The sequence below is a fragment of the Lagopus muta genome, chromosome 2, assembly GCF_023343835.1.
Source record: "Lagopus muta isolate bLagMut1 chromosome 2, bLagMut1 primary, whole genome shotgun sequence".
Classification (NCBI taxonomy): domain Eukaryota; kingdom Metazoa; phylum Chordata; class Aves; order Galliformes; family Phasianidae; genus Lagopus; species Lagopus muta.
Window position 1 is genome coordinate 46,530,750 of NC_064434.1, and position 26,364 is coordinate 46,557,113.

Below are 26,364 nucleotides of genomic sequence, written 5' to 3' on the forward strand. Positions count from 1 at the left end.
GACTGGTGACTTGATAAGTCTTCTTTCTTTTTTTGATACTGAAAGGATACATTTATTTTGTCAGTGTTAATTGCTCTGAAAACACTGCTTGGTGCAGAGCTTTATAGAAAATTTTAATCCTAAGAAAGTTATTTATTCACCTGCACAGATGAATCTTACACTGATTTCACAAGTTACATCCATGCAAACTCCTGAAGGGTGGAACTTCTATAAAAAACGTGTGAAGCTGATCAAGCCATGAGAGCTCCACGCATTCACACAGAGTGAATGTATATTTTTACTTACTTTATCATTGGCTCATACTAAAGCAGCAGCAAATAAAGCTGCACTGTCATACTCTGGGCCATATTTGTTCTTGCTTCCACAGTAAATTAAAGTAGTCACAAATTTAAAGGATACTTATTACTCATTCCATATGCCTGAAATGCCTTTTTTATCTGATGCTAGAAGGGGTGCACTGCTCAGAACTATTCATTGTAATGTCTTAGCAAGACTTACACAGCCTCACTGAGTGATATTTGTACCTTGAAACACCTGTGATAGGAATAATAAAAAAAAAAAAGTAACTAATTAGGTGAGGCAACTGCATACTATCTCAGACATTGAATCATTGGCTTTTTCAGTATGCTCACTTCTTTGAATGCTCCTTGCATGCTGTTAGATCAAGCTCCACTGCTTTGTCAACAAAATGTCTTTTGTCATCAAGTCATTGTGCACAGCATGTATTATGAAACTTCTGAATTAATTTAGCTGTGGACTTCACCCAAGGATACAGATTTCTCTTCATTCTAACCACTTTCACACTACAAATGAATCCAGACCTGAGTCTGAGAAGTTACGTAACAATGTGCCATAAAGATGCTGAGCTTCCAGAGTTACCATGATCAGATCACAACACTTCCATGGCAGTACTAACTTGTCTCAGACATAGGTACATGAATCCATTTCTGCAGAATTAATCAGAACATGATGCAGATTGTCTCTCAGATTATTCTGGCACTATGATTTTACTACTATTTTACATCACTTGCATTTTTCAGAAAATGTTTTCTTCGACACAAAGTTAGAAAAGTGTGGAGGTACAAGTATTGATCCAGAAAAAAATATAGCCAGAGAAGATAGGCCCACTATACATTATTGAATAAAGATGAAAAAGAAATTCAGGCTTGTCTTATGCTGTAGCAACACTTCTCTGCAAAATTTCTGCCCTCACAGTGAGAGACTTATATCAGTATTTACCATTTCTTATATTTCTACACAGTGGTCTGAGAAGACTTGTAAGCATAGAGGTATATATATATATAAAATATTCTAGAAATTGCGTCTAGAAAAATCTTCCTGTTTAAGAAAAATCATGCTATATCTTCTCACGTTAGGCAAGGAAACTTCACATTCTTACCCTTCACTTTTTCCCTACTCATTCTGTAATAAAGACACTATTCATTTGATATCAGGATTTATAACACATCGTTGATAATGGGATTTATAACACAATTGTTGTAGGAAATTATACATAACCATAACTAAGCTTACAGAATCTAATGCAACACACATTTCTCCTTGACTACAATGCATAGTTAAGTTATCTGCAAGTAGCTGAATAAAATGCTGAAGCAAAGATGCTTATTCTACAGTGAGTGGCAGGGTGTGAAGCCTGCATTTCTTGGGGGCTAGTAGATTATTTTATGTGATGAACAGATGACCAACCCTTCTCTAAATTAATTCTATGCTTGACATTCGTATTATAGTAGATTGGACTATCATGAGATCAATCACAACAAATCAATTTTGGTGTGATTGTATTTAATCCACAATCATATTCCTCCTGGAAATCTGGCCAGAATCAGTCATTGATTTGTTGAGGACATTGATGATATTGATTTCCCTTAGCTTTTCTTCTCTTCCCTTCCTCCCCTCTACTATTTTATCCTGGATATAGTGAGATTCTATTTTACCCTTCAGAGAAAACAATCTGTATCAAAACTTGTCTCAGCTGCAGATACAAAGCTGCTTACAAGGAAGCAGAGTATCTGATATCCTTCATGTTCTGAGCTAATGACCTGTATTTTTCTCACAGCTGTGAAATTGTCTCCATTGCAAGAACTGTAGGAACAAATGATTTAGAAAAGTCCTTCATCCAAGGTGAAAATCACCATCCAGGTATAACTTCTATTTTTAAGGCTTGGAGCAGTAAAATTTGGAGATGACTTGCTGAAAGTTCTGTTGTGCATGTGAACAGGAAACCTACACTAATCTCCCTCTCTGATCACAGAAATCTGCCCTCCACAGAATACCAGGCTGAAATGGAGCTTTGGAATCTTTGTTAACCTGGATACTTGAGAAACAGAGCTGCCTCCATTTTTCACTACAGGCAACTTCCTCCTTGTTTTTTTATTAGGTTGTTCTTTAGGCACAAAGAAAAAATGTCTCCTTCATTTGAGATAAATTCCATGGAAGAATTATTTCAGTCATCATTTAGTTCTACACTGTGTCTGATTCTGTTCTTCTGTCTTCAGGGCAGGAACATACCAATGGAAAGTAAGGCTAGCAAGAACGTTGCCGTATCACACAATATTATAGTGATTTCAAGCAAGCAAAAAGAATGGTGATTTCAGTCTCTCAAAACAACTCTAACATTTATCATGGGTCAAATCAACCTTCAGCAACTGAAAAAAGCTAGAGATTACTAGTAGCATTATGACTGTCTGTGTACTGACCAAACTGACTGTGCTAAAGTCATGGTGAAAGAATGGCTGTGGCAAGATTTGTTGAGATCTGTTTTGGCTGCGCGTGCTGAGTTATGAGCTACTGCAGTTGTTCATGTTGAGCCAAGTTAGCCTGAGTGCGTTTTGATGAACTGAGCCACTGAGCATCTCACCCTTGCATAAGTGTAGATGAAGCTGACATCACTGACATCATTATGATGTGGTGTCTAGCAGATTATATTATGGATTTTTTTTTCCAATGTGTAGAAACACTCATTAAAAATGAGATCATACCAACTCTTCCAGACAGTTAAAATTTTCAGTAAAAATAGTTGTAGATATTGAGGATGATGTAAGAACAAGACAAGGAGGCCAGCAACACAGTGAATCAGAGAATGAATCAAACCAATATCTTAAGTCTATAAATCTCACTAAGTAGAAAATCTCTAACTTTTTCAAGTGTGATCTTAACTTGGAGAAAGAAGTAGGAGGACTCCTGCACAATGCTGCACTAAAACAGTTTTCACACCTCCAATGTGCATGAAGAAATTACTAAAGCAAATATTTTTATTTTAAAGAAGCCTGTTGCAGCAAGGTGAAAAAAAAAATCTGAAGGTCATCGCATCTTCTATCTTGCTTTTATGTATGTCTGTCCATGTAATATACTTCTAGGCAAGCAGAGATTTAATGGAATGATGGACATACAGAGAGATACATATGTGTTTGCAAACTTTGTATGAAAGTAGAAATGATAGTTGGTCTTATTTTTATTTCAGGCCATTTTAACACCAGTTATTAAATCAAACTATTTTATCTGCTTTCTACAAATTTACTTGATGATGTACAATACAGTCAGTCACATATTATTCAGTTCATTTTAAATGAACTCTAAAAAACAGTTTCTCTGTGAGTCAGATTTAGTACCTGCTTCATAGTCCTTTCCCTGTGGCTCTCATTGGATGTTAGTTAATCAGTGGCCTGTACTATCAGCTTTAAAACAAACACTAGTGTAGGTCTGTAAGAACAATGTATTTTCTTATTTCCCTCCCTTGTCTTTTTCCTCTTTTTCTTTTTTCCTACTGTGCAAAGTCTTGATGCATTCTCCTAGACATGGTTTAAAAAATGCACAGGAAACCAGAAAAATCACATATCCCAATCTGCCAGTTACATTCATGTTAATACAGCACAGAGTGGTTAAACTCCTTATCTGCACACAACCATTGCTGGCACTTGTTTAGTTTGCTGGTTTAAATCCTCAGATCCTTCCCCCACAGCTACCGTTCATGAATTCCTCTCCTGTAGCATGTCCTTGTTTCAATATCCTGTGTAGGTCTGTTTTGCTATGGAGCTCAATCATGAGTATGCCTCTTTACTCTTCACAGTTTCCTGAAAGGTCTGCCTGTTTTCCTGAGATCGAGCATAAATAATTTCTGTGCTTGGAGGAGGTTGTTATTAGAGATCTGCAAGTTCTCTTGAGCTCTTCTGCTGTCCACAGCTGCTGCTCACAGGATGCTTTCCACCATTTCCTGGCAAGCCAAAGACTGTTATAGGAAAATTCAGACTCTATTCTGCTACTGCTTTCTTCGCTTCTCTCAGGATTTTGATTTCTTATTTAATATTAATTATACTACCACAAACAAAGAGATAATTAGAAAAGCAGAGCACTAAATTGTGGAGTTGCTTACTTTATACTCACTTTGCAAAAATTTTAATATAAGTTTAGTAAAGAAGATGAATAAACCTTGACCAGATAATGTTTCATTTAACTGTAATTTGAAGAAACCTTTGGCACAAGGGTTGCTTTCCTTGGAGAATCTGGAGTAAGAATCTAAGGACCATTATAAAAGGATAAACTGTTGAAAAGATGACAAATTATTGAAAACCACAGCGTGATTCCTTTTTCATAATATTCTTTTAATCATTGCTCATATCTTGTGCTTAAATGTTATTTTGTCTGTTAATTTAAAATATATTAGAAATATTCAGGTCATTTAATCATCATTTCTTGTGAGGACTATTGAACTTAACCTTACAGGAATTTCCTTCCTTTAAAGCGTGATCATAGATGCATAATAGTATTAACCAATTATACTTACAAGGTGCATATGAGATCATTGGGAGTGTCAATACTGACTTTACTGCAAACTGTAATGAATGAGTTATTCCACTTGACCTAATGATTTTTATCACAATTCTAACAAGCACATTAATAAAAAGTGCTAAAGTTAGAATGCCAGACAGAGGTAACCTTTCCAGATAAAATATATGTATTGTTAACTTAATCACAGCAAGTTTTTTTCAAAATTTTCTAGAAACTGCAACCAGTATTGAAAGAAATAATGGATAACAAATGAGAACATTTTCTCATTTTATTTACCAAAATGACTGAAAAAAAAAAAAATGGAAAGCCCAAATCAAGGGATTAATTCAAAGCATTAACTACTAAGCTTTGCCATAGCAATTAGATTTTTTTCCTTATCATTTTTTTTGTTCCCTTCCACAGGAAGGGATTTCATTGTCCATCCCCTAAAAGCCTATTTTTGATTATTAGATTTTTCTTAGTCTTACCTGTATTTTTTCAGAATGACTTATTTCAACAAGTGTTACTTCTCCCTCACCACATACTTTTCACTCTCTCTCTGAATACCATATATAATCAATCCTCTGTCTAACCATACCACAGAAATTGGTCATTTTCAACCAGATTGTTTTGGTTACAAGTAACTCTAACAGTTTTCCAGGGTTCTAACAGAGACACAGCAATCAAGCCAACCTCTATCAGCTCATGGATTGAGGCTTCAATCAGTTTCTAATTAATTATTATTCTCATTTCATTTTGCTCAAAAATAGGAGTGAGAAATTATCTTTGTTCTCTGTTGTGGTTGGCTTTCTTTTGTTGTTGTTGTTGTTTTAACTCAGGTAATATATTTCTTATTTTGAAGTTGAAGTCTTACTCCAAAATTGCCATATATGCTCTCCACATATACACATACATTATTTCATAACAAAGGCCTTTTTTCTCCTATCACTAACTCACTTCCATATTATGTCTGGTGAGTTAACCACGTTTATTGCTTTTTGACATAATCCTTTTTAAGAAGATAAATTTATCGATATTAAAAGTAGTGTATAAAAACATACAGCTATTACAATGAAACATTCATGATATAATATAGTTACTGCGGAGCATTAATAAAGAACTTGAACATTTTTAAAACATTTAAAGAATCATTTTGCTACTGCAAACAAATGTAAAATTCCTAATATTTAGAGTAGTTTTCAAAATCAGATTAAAACACCTAGATTTAGGCATCTGCATGTCATCAAGGTTCTTAGACTCCTATTAAAGTTAATGGAACTCTAACCTGTAAGTCTTAAGGGCTCTACTGGGAAATTCAGTTCACCTGAAGGACTATTCCCTTGTTTATGTTTAGGTGTGTAGTCTCTTTTGAGATCTTCTTGGATATGAAAGATATTCACAAAGGGCTGAGTGGCACGATAGAAGAGCCATGATAGATCATTCCCCTTCTAGAGCAGCATCTGAAGTAAGTGGGACACTTCAAGTATCTCAAGTGGCAGTAAGCATTTATTTTCTGCCTACCATAATGACTCCAGGTATGTTTAAGATATGCTCCATAACGACAAGTACTTAAAGTGTTTCCTGTCATTAACTTGATTCCTTGCAACCATAATTACTCTTGGACAATAGATGTCATGATCTAAATTAAGATGTCATGATTAAAACGTTGCAGGAACTATTGCAATAGACATTTTATTTTGAAGATTATGATAGAGGAAACAGCTGGCAAAACACATGCCAGACTCTGTTGCCATTAATGCCCAGAATCTATCTAGGCAGATTTAACTTCTTAGTATGAATCGTGCATTACAGGTTTCTTATCAGAAGTGAGGAGCTTTGAATGTATTGGATATTCCTCTGTAGAATATAATCCAATCCTAGACACCTGCTCCATTAACTTATACTTTCATATAGACACTTAGTTTATATGTCTTAGTCCAACCAGCTCTACCTGAAGATCCTTCTTCATGTCAAAGTTTAAACAGCTTTCTCAGAATATGTGTGGTCAAGGCACTCTCATTGTCCCACACTCTTTCTTTGACATTTCTAGTGAGTTAACTCTGTTAAACTGCTAAGCTATTCACTTCTCCCTCTCCACCCCTTCAGTGGGAAAAGAAGAATAAAAAAGAAAGGGAAGAAATATTTGTGGGTAAAGATAAATATTATTTGATAAGTGAAGATGTAGAAAGAAACAAAAAAATAAACAGAAAAAACAACACAAGTGGTGCAAAGCTCTCACAGTTAGACCAAGACCCAGGACCTTGAACAAAAAGAGGACTAACTCCTAAAACATTCCCATTCCTTTTTTATTTCTGAACATGTTGCTATATGGATTAGCTCTTTGGTCAGTTTGGAACACGTGACTGTGTCCCCTCACAACCTCTTGCACAACCTCCAGAGGCAGAGACACAGCGAATCTTGATGCCGTGCAAAAACTGTTCAGTCATAGATGAAACAACCATGTGTTACTGCTTTGGGTCACAAATCTAAAACATATCACCAGAAAAGATGTAATGAAGAAAATTAACTCCATCTCAAACAGATCCAGGACAACAGTTTATGAAAAATATAATATGCAGATACACTGTTTTTCACATACAGCCATGTCTGATGCATGGCTGCATGATCAGGTAGCTACCTTCATGTACAAAATGCCTACACACTTGAAAATTGAATAAAATCAGCCTTTTTATGGCAATTTACTCTTTACATTTTACTTCCAAATGGTTATTAATTTTTTACATCTCATACATTTTCATCCCAGCTGTTAAGTGACAATATTGACTATCCATTACTGACCTGTTAGCTTTCACTGGTGAACTAAGGTATCCATATCTTTGTCCACTAATCAGATAAATCTGTTTTATTATCTGAATATGTTTCAGTCTCTCTTCTCCATTTTCAATAGCAAATACAATCAAGAAACAACCTCAGAAGAACAAGTTTTGCTTTGCAATGAACATGTAGCATTGTTCTCCATGCCCTGTGAAACCTAGCAAGCAAAGCTCAGTTACATCCATGAAGTTATTGGATCCGTGCAAAAAATCACAGATTATGAAAGCTGCACATTGTTAATCACCTTGAAATTCAGCAGTGAAGAGGTAGTGAACCATTCTTATCATCTGCTGTGAACGGTGTTTATGTGCTGTCTAATTATGACATATAATAACATTGCTATGTAAATCAGAAGTCCATAATACTAATGAAAACTCCCAGAACTTATGAATAATAATTAGAAATTGAATTCATAATACAATGCACCTATTAATATTATTCATATCTGTAATAATTTAAAAGCTTTAGAACTTATATATATCATTGCTGTAGTGGATGTCAAACATTCAGCTAAACAATATAGCCATTCAAAAAGTGTGGAATTTTGCCACTCTGTTTCATTGTTTTGTTATTTGTTCCAAATAGAATTCTGAAATAAATATTTGAAAATTAATTTGTAGGGTTAGCATTTTGATATTATTTGTGAAAATCAAATGCCACAAGACTAATCAGTAATTTAATTATTTAGAATATATTTTACATTTAATAAAAAAGAAGCAACATGAAGACTAATGCACTGGAAAAAGACACATGAGTATCATGTTTTAGTTATATGCAGTCACAGAATCATAGAATCCTTAGAGCTATGGCCCCTCTGAGGGTCATCTAGTCCAACTCCCCCGCAATGAACAGGGACACCACAGTTAGGTCAGGTTCCCCAGTGCCTTATCCACCCTTACCCTGAATGTCTCCAGGGACTTCAACCATCAACCATGTCACTAAGAAACCTGTTCAAGTGCCTCACCACCCTGATTGCAAAATACTTTTTTCCTTATATCTAACTTAAATAACTTATATATGCGTATATATAAGTACATATATGTATATGTATATAAATTATATATGTATATATATATAAAACTTAAAAACTTAAAACATATATTAATTCTCAATCATCCTGAACTTAACACATGCAAATCTTAACTTTCAATTCAATTTCAAACACATTTATGTATCACTTCTAATTAGTCCTGTTCTTCTAAATATAAGCTGCAATTATTAAATCTACCTATTAGGATTCATTTAACCTTAGAATTTTTTAACTGCAACTTTAATGATCTTCATTTAAGTTGTCCCCTACAACCAGTGACATAATTTTCTGCCCAGTTTCTTGAGTCTGCTTAGCACACAATATTCAGATGGGGCATTTTAATATGGCAATGAGGACTTAATTCTGATATTCTGGTTCTCCTCCCTTGTCTCTCAGCTTCTATAAGAAACATACATTCATGAATCACTTGTTCAGTCTTCTGCATTTATATTTAAAATCTAAGCGATGGTGGAGGTATACATGCCATTTCAAAGGTTCAAACATTTGTGCAAATTCACAGCCTGGGAGGCATTCCTACTCTGCTAGATTCAGAGTGAGTAGTGATTGATACTTCTGCATGCTGCACACCACTACACAATATCATCAGTTATTATGGTATGTAGCAAAAATATAGGATGGAAGACACCTCAGGAGGTCTGCTAGTCAACTCCCTGCTCAGAGACATGCCAAATTGTATCAGGTGCCCATGGCCACACTGAGCATAGCTTTGAATGTATCTAAGTAAACATATCAAAATATAGAGAGAGATTGTGCAGCCTCTCCAGGCAACAAATTATTATTCTCTTATGCATATCTCACTAATCTGGATACAAAAAATTATTGGCCATCCTATCAAAGACCTTGTCAAAGTCAATTGATAAAATCCACTGATCTCCTGTGGCTCAAAATAGAGAACAGACTGTTAAAGAATTTGCCCTCAGTAAATTTATATTTAGTCATTTATTTTCCATTCTAGCATTTGGAAATAAGTCCCCTCTGTCTGTAGACCCAGAACACTGTTCCTGGAACACAAATAGTGACAATTGTTCTCAAGATCAGTTTGAACTGTGGTTTCTGCTTACAGGAACATTTCATATCTTTTGTCAGGTGAATGGGCAATATCCTATTTTACAGACTGGGCTTTACATGTGAGTTTCTACTCACAGATTTAAAGAGAATCAAAAAAACTTAAAAATCAGTAAGTTTACTGAATGGCTTATTAGAAAATGAATTAGAATTCATTTGCCAGCTCAAAAGACAGTAAGCCCTCTGAAGCAATGAGTATGGATGGCACTGTCTCAGTAAATACAAACCTATAAAATCTCTTAATCCTTCCATTATAAGTCCTTTAGTATTTTCTATACATATTTTCAAGTATACTTGGAAGAGAAGATTATCACAGCGGGGGTGGAGGGGGAGTTGTAGTGCTGTTTGTCCTAAACTGTCCCATTGTAGTTAAACATGAAGTGCCTGATTAAGCTTTGGAATGAAGAGGCTAAATGTGGAGAACTGCAGAAAATGGAAGAAATTTTTTTTTTAAAAAAAAGTTGTTCTCCTTCAGAGAGTGACCTTGTTTTAATGTTCTCCATGCCATTCACCCTCCATAGCTGATCAGCCAATTCCATTTATCATTATAATTAGGCAGCATCTTGCCAGTTCAATCAGGCTCAATTACTTTAGGCCTCATTAGTGACTGACATACTATAACAAGTGCATCTTAGAATGAGCAAGGTCAGATAAAGAAAGTACAGTATGCAGCCAACAAACACATTTATAGACCATGACAATACAATTCTTTGGACATTGAATACCTTTGCATTCTGCCTTTTTCAGAAGGTATGAAGATAATGAAGCTAAAAGTAACCTTGCTGAACTTGCATTATTGCAGCTTCTGTAAGTTTCTACCAACTCTGCAGCTGAGCAGCAGTGATAAGAGGAAAAGAGTCAAATGGTTTTGGAAACAGTTTGAAGATGTTAGCAACACTTTAGTTCTGGAGACAGCAACTTGACTAATGCATCCAAAAGCACAAGAACTTCAAAACTGTGCAGTAGATGAAATTGGATGTTGAAACAGCAGTACTACAAATGCTGTATGAGCACCAGCAGCAGAAAATTGTCCGACTTGAAAAGTAAGGTGAAATATAAAGGGAACGGATTTGCTTTTACAGTAATTACAGTAATTATCTACAGTACTTATCTAGAATTTTAGAGATTGATGAAAATCAGAGGAAGTTAAGAAGATATTATATTCTAATACTTAATATATGCTCTGGTATACTTATATATATACAAATGCCATGATTTCCATTAAAGGAAAAAAGAGACATGTAGGAATTGGAAATCCGAGTTCCTTTTGCACAAGAAAGTGATGGTCTAGAACTATCTTCCAACATGAATAGTAGGGAAACACACCCACATTATTTAAAGATGATATTTGAAACATTTTTAAATTTTTTAGCCACATTGCACTTGTGAAGTAGGAAATATTAACACTGAGAATAGTGGTGTGATACAGCTTTTTACACATGACCAGAAGTCCTTACTCTCTCATGAAAGTGACAGAGTCAGAACGGTCATTATTCTGTAACGAGGCACTGGCACAAATGAAGATGTAATGTTGCTAACCAAAACAGGAGGTTGTTTTCTGTTGCTTGTTTATTTTTTTTTTATATTGTTTCATTTTGTTTTTAATGTACTGCATTGCAAAATCCATAGTTGACTCATCCGGCTATGCCTCTTCTGTATCAGAAATTTTTATTCAGAATTTTTGAAGGATCTTACATTATGTGAGCACAAAAATGCTGATAAAGAATACATGCACAAGTTTTATGGGATATCATTTTAAAATCTTTTAAATTTTGATTAACATTGTTTAAAATGTTACCTATATTTTTAGGTTATAGTTTTGAATTTCAGATAAACGCATCATCTTCCAGACATAACATTTAAAATGCTTGTGAAAAATACCCCAAGCCCACATATAATATTTTGTAATGTATTATACAACAGAAAAATAAAATGTCATCTACACTGGTGTGACCAGAATTCATCCAAAAGCATGGAATTTGATTCTCTTAACAGATATGTTCTGGGTCATTATTACCTGGTTCCTTTTTACTCCTTTACTGAATATCTGTGTACATTATACCCATAATTATTTAATTTCATAAGCTGTGAAATGTGTGCTATGTGAAGTGTTTCTTTCATTTATTCTTATTTAATCTTTTTTATTTATTTATTTATTTATTTATTATCCTTGGCAAGTATCAATTGTAAAAGATGAGTATTGAAAAATAGAAATAACATCCCACTCTTCCTTTCTTCTCTTTCTGAAGATGAAACAACTGAGCTGTTTTGTATATTCATAAAAACTTCAGTGACTGAAAGTGAATCAAAGGGGTGAATTTTCTAAGTAAATCAGAAAGTGACTCTGACTGTATTTATTCTCATCTCTTGCAGCAGTATGTTCCCCAGCCCAGGCTGACTATTTATGAAGTTTCTACCTCAGATATTCATGAAGTTCTCTATACTGATCAAAAGATGCATAGCTTCAGTGAACCAGAGCTGTTGCTGACATTCATATTTGCCACTGTCAGAAACACTCCATGTAATGAAAGTTGGTTGGGAGACTAGAGGATGATCTTACACCTGCAGCTAGCATCATTGCATTTGTCCTTAGACTGGTTTTGAACAGTGACAAAGTATGACATAAACACTACTCTGAAGTTGTGGACCATTAACCTGTTTCTGCAGTGACTTGCAAACCATAGCCATTTCTACTCTCAGGGTTTGCTTTTACCACTTTCTTCCAAAGAGAGCATCATAGAATCACTTAATTCCAACCCCCAGGCCATGGGCAAAGACATTGTCCACTGGATTGGGCAGCCTCATATCCCCATCTGACCTGGCCTGAAACACATCCAGGGATGGGGCATCCACTTCTCTGCGCAACTTATTCCAATGCCTCTCACCTTCATTGTAAACAATTTCTTCCTATTATCTAATCAAAACATACCTTCTTCCTGTTGAAAATGATCATCCCTTTTCCTATCACTACACTCCCTGATAAAAAAATCCCTCTTCAGCTCTCCCCAGAGCCTTCTCTTCTTCAGATTAAGCAACTCCAACTCAGCCTCTCCATGGGAGATGTTTATTCATACATATAGACATATGTAAAAACTGGAAAGAAAAAAAAATGAGAAAAAATAAGACCATCACCAAAATCTTTAGGAAAAAATATATTTCCCTATGATGGGAAAGAAAATTACAAACAAACTTGTGGCAAGCATTAAATTTCATTACATGAGTTCCTGGGAGAGGTTTTCTCTGTAGCATGTTCCACTCCCAAAGCTCTAAAGAAATTGATCGAGAAATAATACTTTTTACTTCTACTTTCCTTACTTTTGCTTTTCTTAAATATTATTTTTTTTACATTAAAAAAAAAAAAAAAGAAAAAAGGAGAGTATATCTTCTGTGGCTAGCAATAGGATTGCTAGAGGAGGAAAAAATTCTTATATACTGATTCTGCAAATTTGATATTTATTTATGAACATGTGAATTGAAAAGTAAGACTTGGATAACCCTGGAGAAAATTGCAATAGCAACAGAATACAAATGAGATAGGTGTATTTCTCAAATTGTGGAAAAAATATTAGATTTTGTACAGAAAGGTCAACATCTAAAATTGGTAGATATAGCCCCCATTCATCTATTGCACATTAGCACTTTAGGTGCAGAGCTAACTTGCTTCTTCAAATGTATCTCTTCAGGAATTCACAGCTTTCTGGAACTGTGGAAGTTTAATTTACAGGGATTAACATGTTCATGTCTCCAAACCTGACTGAGATCATTAACTTGCCCTTATCGAAGGAGTCACCAAGAATTTATGTTTGGAAGATTTTTGCAGGTCTCTTATTATCTCTAATTACTCACATAAAGCAGAAGTCAAAGTCAAAGGATCTGAACTGTTGCCATTAATGACTCTGTTCATCTGAAGTAAATATTCTATAAACTGGATATTTGATATATCCTCCATTTTATGAAATTAAAGGTCATAGGAGGATATAGACGAAATGCTTTATGAAAAAAGTTTGTAGTTCTTTAGAGGAAGGGATGCTTTGTTCTTGTAGAAGCAGTCCTGGTTTACAAAGAGATTTATATCTCAGAAAAATTGTGGGAGGTGAGAACTTTATATTTACTTGCCATTATTTGAGTTGTGTTTTCCTTCCCTATCACAGCCTACTCACAGTTAAATTTTACATCAAAACTAATTGAACATGTTTGTACCTCTTTATTTTATAATTGCCCATCGATGCCATTGATTTCTCTCCCCTACATGCAGCATGCTATACATAGAGCTCCAGATCAAATTTGAGAGCCTAACTGAAATTCAGTAGTTTTAGCTCAATCTCCAACCACCAGTAGATAAAAACATATGCGACATTGCTCAGTTGACACAGTTTCTTTCATCTGTGCTGAGGAAATGCACTGGAACACATCCAGCACTGACACTAAATTGATTTGCACTCTTGAGATGCTGGCTACTCCTGTCTGAATTGAGTTTGTTGACAGATGGCAGGCAGTGTGAAGAAACTTTCTGTGGAATTGGTTATATGTTACCCAGAAAAGGGTGAAAAATCAAATAGTGATGTGGTGGAAGGAGGGCTGAACAACTCCATTTATTATAGCCTCGATTTTCTTCTCTTTCTGACAAAATCTCTGATAATCCAAGTTAAAAAAAAAAAAAAGACTAACACTTTTTTGAGATATTTGTTATTTTGCTCTTTTTAACATCCTATTTACAGAGATAAATTAATAAATATCTGACATGCAAAAATTAAAGTGTGCATTTGGCAGACAGTATTTCATAATATTTTGTCTCAATGTAACTAGAGCTGATATATTTCACGTAGTTTCTAATTATGGTCTGAAGATAAATGTTCCAAGTTTCTCTATTATCTTCATCATAAATGCCATATATTATACTCACAAACAAATTCCATAACTCAAGAGTTAACCCTAAAAATGTAAAGGGCAAAATGATTCCCAAAGAGAACTGCCATTCTAATTTTTGCTGTTAAAACTAAGAAAAGCTAACAACCAGTTCATTTCATTTCCTAATAGTGACACAGACTGTTATGTCAAATCAAGTCCCAGAAGCTCTCTATTAATCTTATTTTAGATTTCAGCTAGGAAAATGACACACTAAAAGCAAGGTGTTAAATGGCAAGAGAATTTGACAGCTGTAAGGAGGGACAAAGACACATTCTGATAATATTTTGGAGAAAGACTATGAATCATTAGTTAGCTTTATTTTGTTTATACTAACGATTAATGGGACTATGGAAAGAAACATACAGACCTCACCCAGTTATTTCCCAAAAACATTATGTGGTTTGAAAAGTGTTGGATCTAACTCAAAGATTAGAGGAGGGGAATAGCTGGATACTCACAATAAATAGATAAATAAATAATTAAATAAAGAAGAGAGAGAAAAACAATGAGAGAGTAAGGAATAGTGAAGTGTGACTGCAACAAGAGAGGTTTTCCACACCCTTTAGACACATTAATGCTGACAAAACTTTTCAAATAATGGACATGTTCAGCATTAAGATCCAGGGAGTGATGAAATGAAGGAGTAAGACAGAAACCTTTGAATAAGTAATCATGAAACATATAAACAAGTATGTATCCATTATTTATTTTTTGTATAGATGATGAAGATCATACAGGAAAATAGGCAGGCCAAACTGACTACTCTGCTTCCTGGGCAGCTTTCTTAACAGCTGGTTGCTTGATGAATAGAGCACCAATCTTTCCAGGACATCTGATTTTCCAGCTGTTCATCTGATGAGCTGCTGGCCTCGCAGGCTCTACAACTTGCTGTTCCACAAGCTCTCCAGCTGGGGTGAGGGTTACCTGGTGTTGCAGAAAGCAAGCCCTCTAGCTGGAGTCTGCACTAAGTGGGATCTAGTTATCTTGGAAACTCTAAAAAGTTCCCACTGTTTAATTAGTTTCGATATCTATCAATTTTTCACCACAGTCAAAACAGAATCTGTCAAGATTAGCAGCATGACAATGTGAACTATAGGGTTGGGTTTTTTGTTGTTGTTGTTTGTATGGGGTTTTTTTGTTAGCATTTTGTTTTTTTTGTTTGTTTCTATCTCAGATCAGAATGAATAAAAGGAAAAATATTCTTGATTTCTTATCCAAGATACCATTTCTTTACGAGGTAAGTAATAAAGAAGTCATCTTGATTTAAAAAAAAAAAAGAAAAGAAAAAAATATTTCAAGAGGAACTTCTTTATAAGACAATTGTTTAGTTTTTCTTCTAAAAAGGTTTGATTTCTGATCTTTGTTGTTGTTCTTAAGTAAAAAATATAAAATTTTCATTACATAAATTTACACTTACATTACATAAAGTAAGCCCTAAAAATCATGTATTTAGAGGAAAGAGGTGTAAAGTTGCCCTTGCAAAATATTATTTAAGCCTCTTCTCAAGGATATGACAAGGAAAGCTGTTGTTTTTGCAGAGGTAGCTACTGCCATTTCAGGTCATTTGCTGTTTTAAATCAGTGTCTGACTGTCTGAGAGTTGCCAAAACAGCTCCGAACAAACTTGGAGGGGGTGAGATCATTAAATGCAGAATTAGCTCATGCTTTTTGAAGAATTTTATAGGTCTGCATAGACACCCTCCTCAGAGTGATAGTTCATATTGATTTCCGACTAGAAAGGGCAGCTGTGAATGAAAAAAAGCACTACTGTTCCTTTTAGGTTTTATTCTTTCAACATGAACTTACAAATTAATGTGCGATTTTCTAACTTCTCTTTTCTCACTTTTTCAGTATAAAAAATGAAAGAATTTGCCATTTCCATTATCTGGTATTTGTAAACTGGAAATATGTTTTTGTAGTAACTTTTTTTTTCTGCCAGGTTGCATACTTACATAAATACAGACAGACAGAAGATTCTCCAGAGTTCATGACAAGTTTATTGAAATAATTAATTATGTTTTAAAAAGAAAAAGCAAAACTTAAGTTTTCTACATATGGGCATACCGAAGCGTCTAGGGATGTAGCTGATCTAAGGACAGATCTATGTTTGTGTGTTCACTCGTAATAGGAAGTAACTGAACAGCAGGCAGGGCTCCCTCTGAAAAAGTAATAGATGCGTATTTGTAGGCAATTTAATTCTGTTTAAATTCTATTGATAAAAAAAAAATAGTAGCTCTAGAATTTTTTCTTGCTCTGTGAATCTGCCTAAACTCTAAAAATAAACTAGGAAGTTCATGGTGGTCATATCAGAAATGGAGTCTTGTAGAACTGTGCTTCCTCTTGTAAAACCATGACAGTAACTTATGGCCCTATATCCCTCCATATTCATCTACAGAATTTAAACTGCATATTCCTATAAGAAATTATAAATCAATAAACATAAAAGTGGTAATTAGTAAGACCATGAGAAAGTAATGGAAGTCTTCATAGTAGCTGCAATTAAGTTTACCATTTGCTGACGGAAGAAATGATCCAAATTACATATTAACTTTAGGAATTCCCTTCCTTATGAAAAACAGACATTTCCCAAAATGAGATGATGCCCTCAACTTAACTGAGGTAAATATTTGTATATTGATGCACTGTATGCAAACACTTGCACATCAGGGCTTGAAATTCTCACGATCAGATGAAAACTAGTAAGTTAAAGTTATTATATGAACTCTCAATCAGCCAACACATTTCAAAAGGCTTTCCCTCCAGCCTTAATAAGACTCTATCACAGAACAAGTGGTTCATCTACACAGGTTTTGGAAATCAGCAAAAAGTTCAAGCCTCCATTCAGCAGCCTTGAGGTAGGAAAGCCCACACTGAAGAAAAGCTTCTGTCATATTAAGAATATTTTATAAGAAATTAATATGAAGGCAGTTGGTTTGAATCATGCTGTGTGTTTCAGAATGTTAGGAAAGACACTTGCATGAAAGGAGAAGGGCTGTCCTTATAAATAAAGCAGTATTCCTCTATCACTACAATGAGAATGAAGTGGAAAGGACTGGAGTGCTTTATAAGAACACAGCAGGTAGTCACGTAGGAGCGCAGAACAGGGAATGAATGTTTGTGATGGCAGTTTTGTGTATAATGCAGCTGCCCTAAAATATTTTATAGTATATGGAATGATTGAATTGATAATTGCCAAAATAATGTATTTAAATCTTGCCTGAGGCATTTCCTGAACCTAAAAATAATTTGATACCTTCAAGAATAGAAATGGGTTTGCACTTAGTGAACACAGACACCAAGGTGAAGTAATTATGAGTTAAGGAAGTGAGTGGCTCAGGAATCTGACTGTGAATAGATACCTTGGAGAAGAGTCCTTTGAAATGACAGAAAATTGTCTCAGTCTTTTTTTTTTTTTCCCGAATGAAAATAACTTTTCTCATTTTCTTCATGAATATACATGCATGCTTCATTTTAATAACATATCTCCAAGAGTACTTGGGAAGAATTTTTTTATTACAAATTCCAAGCTTTCAAGTCCTGAGCTGAAAAAGAAACAGACAGAAGAATTTGCTCTATTACAATTTACATTTAAATTCATTTACAAAAAATGCCTTTGTGTGTGCAAGAGGTTTCAGTAATTGATGACATTCTACTGCAAAAGAACACACAGCAAGTAGCTGCCTCATGATAGCCTACGATTATAGGCGAATGGTTATGAATATTCATTAATTCCTTTTCTATATTTGAAAATGCATTTTGCAAGGGACTGAGCAGTTGCAGTACCAACCAAAGTCTTTGAAAGCTGATAAGAGCAAACACTCTGTTGATCTGAATATCAGTATTAAAAGCAGGATAACATACAGCACAATATTACATTCCTTTGCCCAGCTGTGAAAAAAGAACATTCATTAGAGCTGGTAAGAGTTTGGGGCATTGACAACATTGGAAGACCTGAAGGTATTTTAGCTTCTCTTGTCCTTTATTTTTCTAGTCACAGAATTGGAAGACATATAATTACTACTTTATTACTTTATTAACATATTTTAATAATTATGTTAGTTAAAATGTATTTTTGTCTACACGAGTGCTTCCCATTTCTTTAGCTCTCCCAATGACTTTTGTTACAACAGATTTTGTGTGTGTCATGTATGTATTTTTCTACCTGTGTAACTTTGTTTTTAACAGTGGAAAATAGGCTAGAGGGGAGAGCTGTGGAGTTGATTTTGCTTGTGAAAGAGAAGAACCTGAAGTAACAGCCAAAAAATAAGTGAAAATGGAATGCAACTACAGAAACGTGACTATGGTGGGAGCTGCTGTAGCAGACACCTGTGTGCTTATGTAGGTTGATTACGCTTGAGGGACTGTGTGTTTAGTAAGAAAAGAACATGAAGAAGTGCCAGATGGAAGTCAGAAAAAAAGCATGGGAAAGACAAGGCATAAAACTTCAAGAAAAAAATAGAAAGAAAATTGGTAGAAAGCCAATATGGCCTTGAGGAAGGGGCAGAATTTTACTGCAATTGTTTGGATACAAAGGAATATTACTGAACATTACTTGGAGCAAATGAGGTCAGGAACTACGAGGGAAGGAAAACTGTCTTAAAAAAATTACACAGTGGAAAAAAAATGAGAGAGGAGTGTTCACAAAGAATCCTGTATGGAAAGCCTACAGTATCTTTTACTTTGTTTATCTGACTGTTCTTGAACTTTGTGAAAATTAACTGGTCAGAGCAAATCTTTGTCAATACAGAGAACTTTCAATCCCCATGGCATTTTTCTTGGAGAAGCTGAATTCTCTGCCATTAAAACAATTTTTTGAATTTTGAAGATACAGAATAGGAACTAAGATTAGCAATAGGAACTAAGTAGTTGTAAGTTTACAATAGGAGATATGCCATGGCACTGAAATATCACCTTACAGTCCCTGAAAGGGTGCCCTGAAGCTGGCTTAAGGTCTACTGTTCTTTCCAATGAACACAGCAGATCTGCAAGCAAAGCTTGAGGACCAGCAACTGACTGCTTTCCATGAGCAATACTCTCCAGCTGCATCTGGGTGCGGTGTTTTTATTACAGCAAGCAGCTCTCCACACACTTCTAGGCAAGTTCAGAAGACCTTTCTATCATGAGACTCTTTTTCTTGAAGTCACTTAAGATGAGGTCAGTCAGAACTGAGATCATAATAAGTCCCTTGCCTATCAGAAAACTGCTCATCACTATTTCAAACCCGGATTAAGGTAACATTAGAGATGAGAGAAATGGTTTTGGTTCATTGATTCAAGATGTCATGTTGCTTTCTAGAAGGGTGAGTGGCCTTTGGAGTGGAGGGATTCTCAGCGACTAAGGAAGTTTTTTCAGCTTGTGCACCTCTTGATATAGTCCATCTAAGATAGTTGTTACAGTGTAATGTAATGGCATTTATTTTTAGTTGGTTGATTTATTTTTTTTTACACATATCAGTTTATTTTCTGTTCTCTCATGAGCCTGCACCATTGAGATGAGATAGGAATTCTCTGAAAACAAACAAATAAACCAATCCTGTGAAAATATATAACTTTAAAGGATACATTTTTTTTTTCTTGCACTTATAGACTAGGATATCAAATACTTGGCTGTCAAATATTATCTAAGGAAGACCTGACACTCAGACAAGCTGCTTTTGTCTGTAAAAGTCGGCTGGTAGTGGCATATACTAAGATTGTAATGCCCACTTTCCATTTGTGCAATTTGTACCATTTACCATTCCCATCACTCAGTCAAAAGTCTTTTTTCCATGTGGTTCATCAAGTCTCTGTTCCCATTCTCTCCAGCCCTCCTTCCCCTTTTACTATAAGGATGATCAGTAGAACTGAGAAGGAGCTGCTCCTGCAATGGAAGACTTCCACAGCTAGTTGTTCACTCTGCCAGTCATTCCACAGCTAACATTCTAATTTTCTCATTTTCCTTCATAAGTTATCACTTATGATCTCAACTTGAATTTAAGTTCTCAATTTGAAAAGTTATAGGATCCACAAGTTACTGTGTTGCATACAGATAAAGAAATATGAATTAATGAATACTGGGCTTACATGATCATCACATATGCATTGGATAGGTAAATACGTACAAATAGAAATGATAGATTGCCAGTCACTGTAATAACCTATTGATTTCAGATGACAGTCTACCTGAATAATGTTTTTCATTCCTTCAGAAAAAAAAGATAATAAAAAAAATATACAGAAGAACTAAGGAGAGGTTTCTGTCTATGGAAAGTGCTCACAAGTCTGGAAGAAAGTATTTGGTACGGCATGAAGTTGCCTACTTGAAAACACGTGTAGGCAAAAATTATCTGTCTCATTGACCAATCAGAGAAATGTCTTAAAATTTTTGAAACTGATAAGTAAACCTACTGAAAGAATTATGATTAAATAGGATTATATGAATATAGTACTTGATTAAATGATAATAAGATGAAATGATGTGTTAGGTAGGCTACAAATGGCACAAATATAACAGAACTAGACAGAACATGTAACAGGATAAAGCCATTTGCTGTAGAATAACAACAATGCTTTTTTTTTTTTCTTTTCCATTTTGCTACTTTATATATATTTTTTCACACAAGGTAAATATATATGTGTGCATGTACATATATGTGTATATGTTTGTATATACAGGCATAAAATATAGTATGTTATGGTATGTTATAGAAATGTACATGAAGAGATACAGTGATATTTATACAGTTCTCCTAGATGTTGGCAAAAGCCATATCTGAACATAGAATTCAGCTGTAATTTCCATAGCAGTTTATAGTCTCATCTATTGTAGGAGTGCAATTCTTCTAAGCATCATCATCATACCTTCTAAAAATATTTTTCTTTACTCTGTACATAAGATTCGGCAAAAGATAGCATCTGATCTGCTTACATTTATTTGGGAATGTTTTTCACACTACAGCAGTCACAAGGTCCCACTTATATATTTTCATTGCATTTATAGATTTCTGTGTCTGCACTTATAATTTCCAGACTGTACTGAGTACTAAACAGAATTGTACTAAAAAGTCACCACATTAGCTCCATCAAAGAGGACTCTTTTTTTTTTCTTTGATAGTTTGATTCTTGTTCATTATTTGTTCATGAAAAAAATATTAAGTGCATGACAATTGGAGCTGTCTCTATAAAACATTTTAGAGAATTGAAAAAGAAAAGAGTCTGGGGGAACTGCTTGTAGAACCACAACCCTAAGACCTAATGTTATGGGTATAAAGAATAACAAATTTTGCTGAATTACATATATTCTTTTCCAGTAGGTCACTTTTATCTTTTTTAAATTAGTCAATCTGTACTAAATGATGTTGGCTTAAAAATCTTTTGATGATCTACGCAAATGAACGAGAATCTCCAAACTGCATACTTAAATATATAGCATGCACATGCGATTGTAGCAAGGAATTTTTGTCCTATTTTTATATGACAGCAAGCTACAGATTTTAAAGTGAAAATCTGACGTGAAGCAGGATTGCATGCAGGCATTAGGCCAAAACTAGACTGTGAAAATTTAAATTCGTGTAGGCTGCAAAATTACTTGCTTCTCTAGATGGTGTGATTCTAGGACTTGATGTTTACCTCTCAATGTTAGCATTATTTTTATTTCAGGAGACATTTAATTTATTAAGATAGTGGCTGTTCTAACATTCTTATCATTGCAAAGGATTTCTGATGTTAATAGAATACCACCTAGTAACATTAATCTGTTGAGAGTTTAGTTTTACCTTCACTTTTTCATATGTTTTCATCATTTTCTTCTGTTCAGGGAGACAACCTTCACTTTTTCATATGTTTTCATCATTGTCTTCTGTTCAGGGAGACACTGTTAGAGGTCAACTTTTAGTCACGTGCAAAAAACAGAGATAAAAATTTGAATACAATGACTGTGCTAGAAACCTTAAAAGTTATAGAACTTTCATAATATTGATCTGAACATAATTATATGGAGGTCACTCTGAAAATAATGCCTTCTATTTATTTCCATGGAAACTACAAGATATGAAGAGCATAATAACATTGTTGAATTCTGTGATTCTGTGATTCTGTGTGAATATAGCCAGTGGGTGCCATGTTTTGTGCAATTTTTTTTTCCACAAGGAGGAATTCAGTGACATCCCCTTTCTTCTTAGGCACTTCCACGTCAGACAGTTTTGTCAGTTTGCCCCTCCAGTGCCATCTGTTGCATGGCAACAAAATATAATGGCATTGGTGGGAAGGTTCAACCTACTGCCTTACTGCCAATGTTCATCTCCGACATTGTGGACCAGCATAATAAAACAGGAGGCATTACTTTCAGAGCAGCTCTCACATCTTGTAGTGAAAGATTTTTGAGTGAAATTATGTTTTCCAGTGATTATTTCTGAACTTAATGTTAAGGCCCATTGAAAGTGATTGAGGGTTTTGCAGAAATAAAACCTGCTTTTCTATTCTTATCTCTTCCTTTCCCATCCCATTCTTTTTCTTTTTTTCTTTTTTTCTTTTTTCTTAGCATGAAGTACTATTTGACTCTAAAGGTTTTTTGTGTTTTGTTTTCTTTAAATTCAAGCTATTTATTTAAGGTCATGTATATGGACTTGTTGGGCACTCCACTATTTCTTTATTTTACTGCTGATAAGTTTTATTAAAACACAGTGAGGCAATTCTGCATGCAAAGTAGAGATAACGTTTCTGCATCCCTGTATCATGAGCAAATGGGAATTATTTCAAGGCAAATATCAGAAACTTGTATTCATTCTTACCTTTTTTTCATTGACTGAATGATGGCAACCCCATGGACAAGGAATGTATTTCTTGGTCTGCTGTATACACAGATCTTAGAGTGTCAGGTGCTACAAAAAGGTGATATGACTGACAAACAACAACCAGGGCTATTACAGAAAAAATAATTGCAAAATATTCATGAGTAGTTATTCCTCTTACATTGCTTCCTCTTACAGTGGCCTTTTAAACACTTAAGATTGTTCACTGTTTATTGAACACCCCCAAAATACAGAAACCTTTACTGAACAGCATAATTTTTCTGACTGTCTGCAAGGGCTTCCTCTCTTCTTTCCTGATGTCAATCTTAGCTGATTTTTCTTTTGGAAAAACAAAGGACTCAGGTAGAAGTGGAACTTCTATCAACACCATAAGCAATAACAAATGTATAAGATGGCTTCATCTCATGTGCATACTACCTCTAATTTCTTTCATAGTTTCTGTTCCCTTCTGTTGTTTCTCACTTCTCCACTTCACAAACTGAATGAACATGTTTCACAAGACTTTGAGGCATCAAATGTATTAATTTTTCATAATTTTCATAAAAATCTGAAGCTAGGAGTCCTTATGAGTACAAAATGAATTTAGTCCTATATTAGTTTGCAATATGATTTCAAAATTACAATATAAGCATCTAGTTTGAGTGGCCTGTCAAAGAATCAGAACATGTACTGTCACCGGATATGATGCCTCTTGTTCAAATGGCAATTGGAAACCATAAGGAAAAACTGAAATATTTGCAAGGGGGAAGGTGAATTCAAGAATATGCTGCCTGGAAAAAATACAAGAAATCTCAGGGAAAGTAGGAGTTAAAAAGAGTAAATAAGCAGAACAATCATGATGAGGATATCAGAGGGATTGGAGAGGACAGGCCTGTACAATCTATGCTTCTTTGTTGCAACTGCTTGCAATGGACTTTTCCAGAAATCTAAAGAAAATGTTAATAAATTCCACCAGAAGCAGAAAGTGGAGAACTTGAAAAATTGAATCTCATTCTTGAGTTTTGGTACTGAGTTTGGTTTGTGCAGTGAAACAAATGCACTTGCTTCCAAATATAAGCATTCAATTGATAACTGATGATTATTAAGAAAAAGCCATGCAATTGTTTTTACCTTTTCCAAAGAGTACCTGGTATCTTCTCAGGCACGCTGAACCTTCCAGTTTGCCTCTAAAGTCATGGATAAAGGGCATCAATGACCTAAATGAAAGAAAAACAAATCAATGCAGTCTGTTAAGATGATGAATAATTCCATGAAGCCTTACGATGAAAAACATTCAATAATGACATCTTGTCAAGAACTTCTATATCAGAAAGGTCTTCTGTGGTATAAAATTAAAAAAAAATAAAAAATAAAAAAAATCAGACATTTAAAAACCCTGAAGACTTTCTGATTGATGGGAATGTCAGTTTCCTGCACTTTACAGTCCCATAAGTACATTAGTCAGTTTATCTTTAATTACACTGATGAAGTTAGTTGTATAGATCTACGCCTATTCACGTCAGCACCCACTCCTCTATGAAGGTAATCCACACTGTCATCATAGGTGTAAACAGAAGGGAAGAGCGTGGTATCTGCCTCCATCTGAATCTGTAGAGATAGCAGAAGAAGAGAGCAGTACACAAGCTCCTAATCTGGAACTGGGCTGCTTTTTAATTACTCCAACATGGCCTAATGTCTCAAAAAATTGATTATGCTTTTCTGCAGTTGTGCTTAAGCAACTTCAATGACTCATCAAGATAATGCTCTAGCACTCCCACAAAAAAAAGTTTGTCTAGACTACACAACATAAATTCATTTTGCAACTTTAAGCTGAGAATTTAGTAGGAAGAAGATGGAAACCTTATATCTCAAAAAGTGAGGAAAAGAGCTGAATATATTCCAATATGAAACAAAGCAAGATTACCAAGCTCTTATTTACCGATGATTATTGATTTGCTGGAGTATTCATACTGACTTTCATGATAGATACAGTTAATTTTTCTGTTTTGGATTTATATTGCATGTCATCATTCCTATCATTAAACATAAACATAATTGTCATAAAAACCGAAATGCCTTTTCCCAGACATTTCATTCTAAAATATAATTATCTAGGCTGCCAGCTGTTAATGGCATAGAATTCTAATTACTTCAAAATGAAGCTATTATTCATAAACTCCAAGCTTCTAACACATACGTTTACAGTAGATGGAAATTATTAAAAATTTATCACTTATTTACCACAGGCTTATTTAACTACTGTGAACCTTAGTACAGCTTTTGTCCTCTTCCACTAAGGAATCATAAAGCAATCAAGTCCCCATTTACATAGAAAGATGGGTAAAAATCCTCTTCAGTGATAATGGACATAAACATTTTCTGCCTGTGGATATACTACAGCTATGCTGTCCTGTTGTAGAGAGGTCCTCAAAGTCGGAAATCATGTCAGTTTAGTTAGCAACAATTGATTCTGATTCAGACAGTTCTCACAGTGGCTAATGTATATGAAGAATGAAAAGCGTCCAGGGTAAAGCAAATATGCTCATGGGAAATGAAGACAAAAATGTCAAACTGAGTAATTATTTTCAAAAATTTCAAGGATAAATTGTAAAAGGAAAGTATTTCATGCATGGTCTGTTTAAATAGAACAATCCTTGAATACGGAGAACAAATAATGTTATCAGAATGTGAAAATGATAGTTTCATTGTCATAGACAAGCACCCTCTAGTATATCCATAAATCTTGAACACCTGTTATTGTCTTCCAAAATTGTGTCCAAGAACACGTCACCTGTGATAGAACTGAGCTTGGAAAAAAAAGGAAATGATCTTTAGTTAAAGAGACACAAAGTAAAAGAAAACAAGATACAAAAGATATTCCGAAATACAAATATGAGAAGATTGTAAAACTGAGGAGCAAGAGAGGGCATATAACAGTTTTAGGAATTTTGATT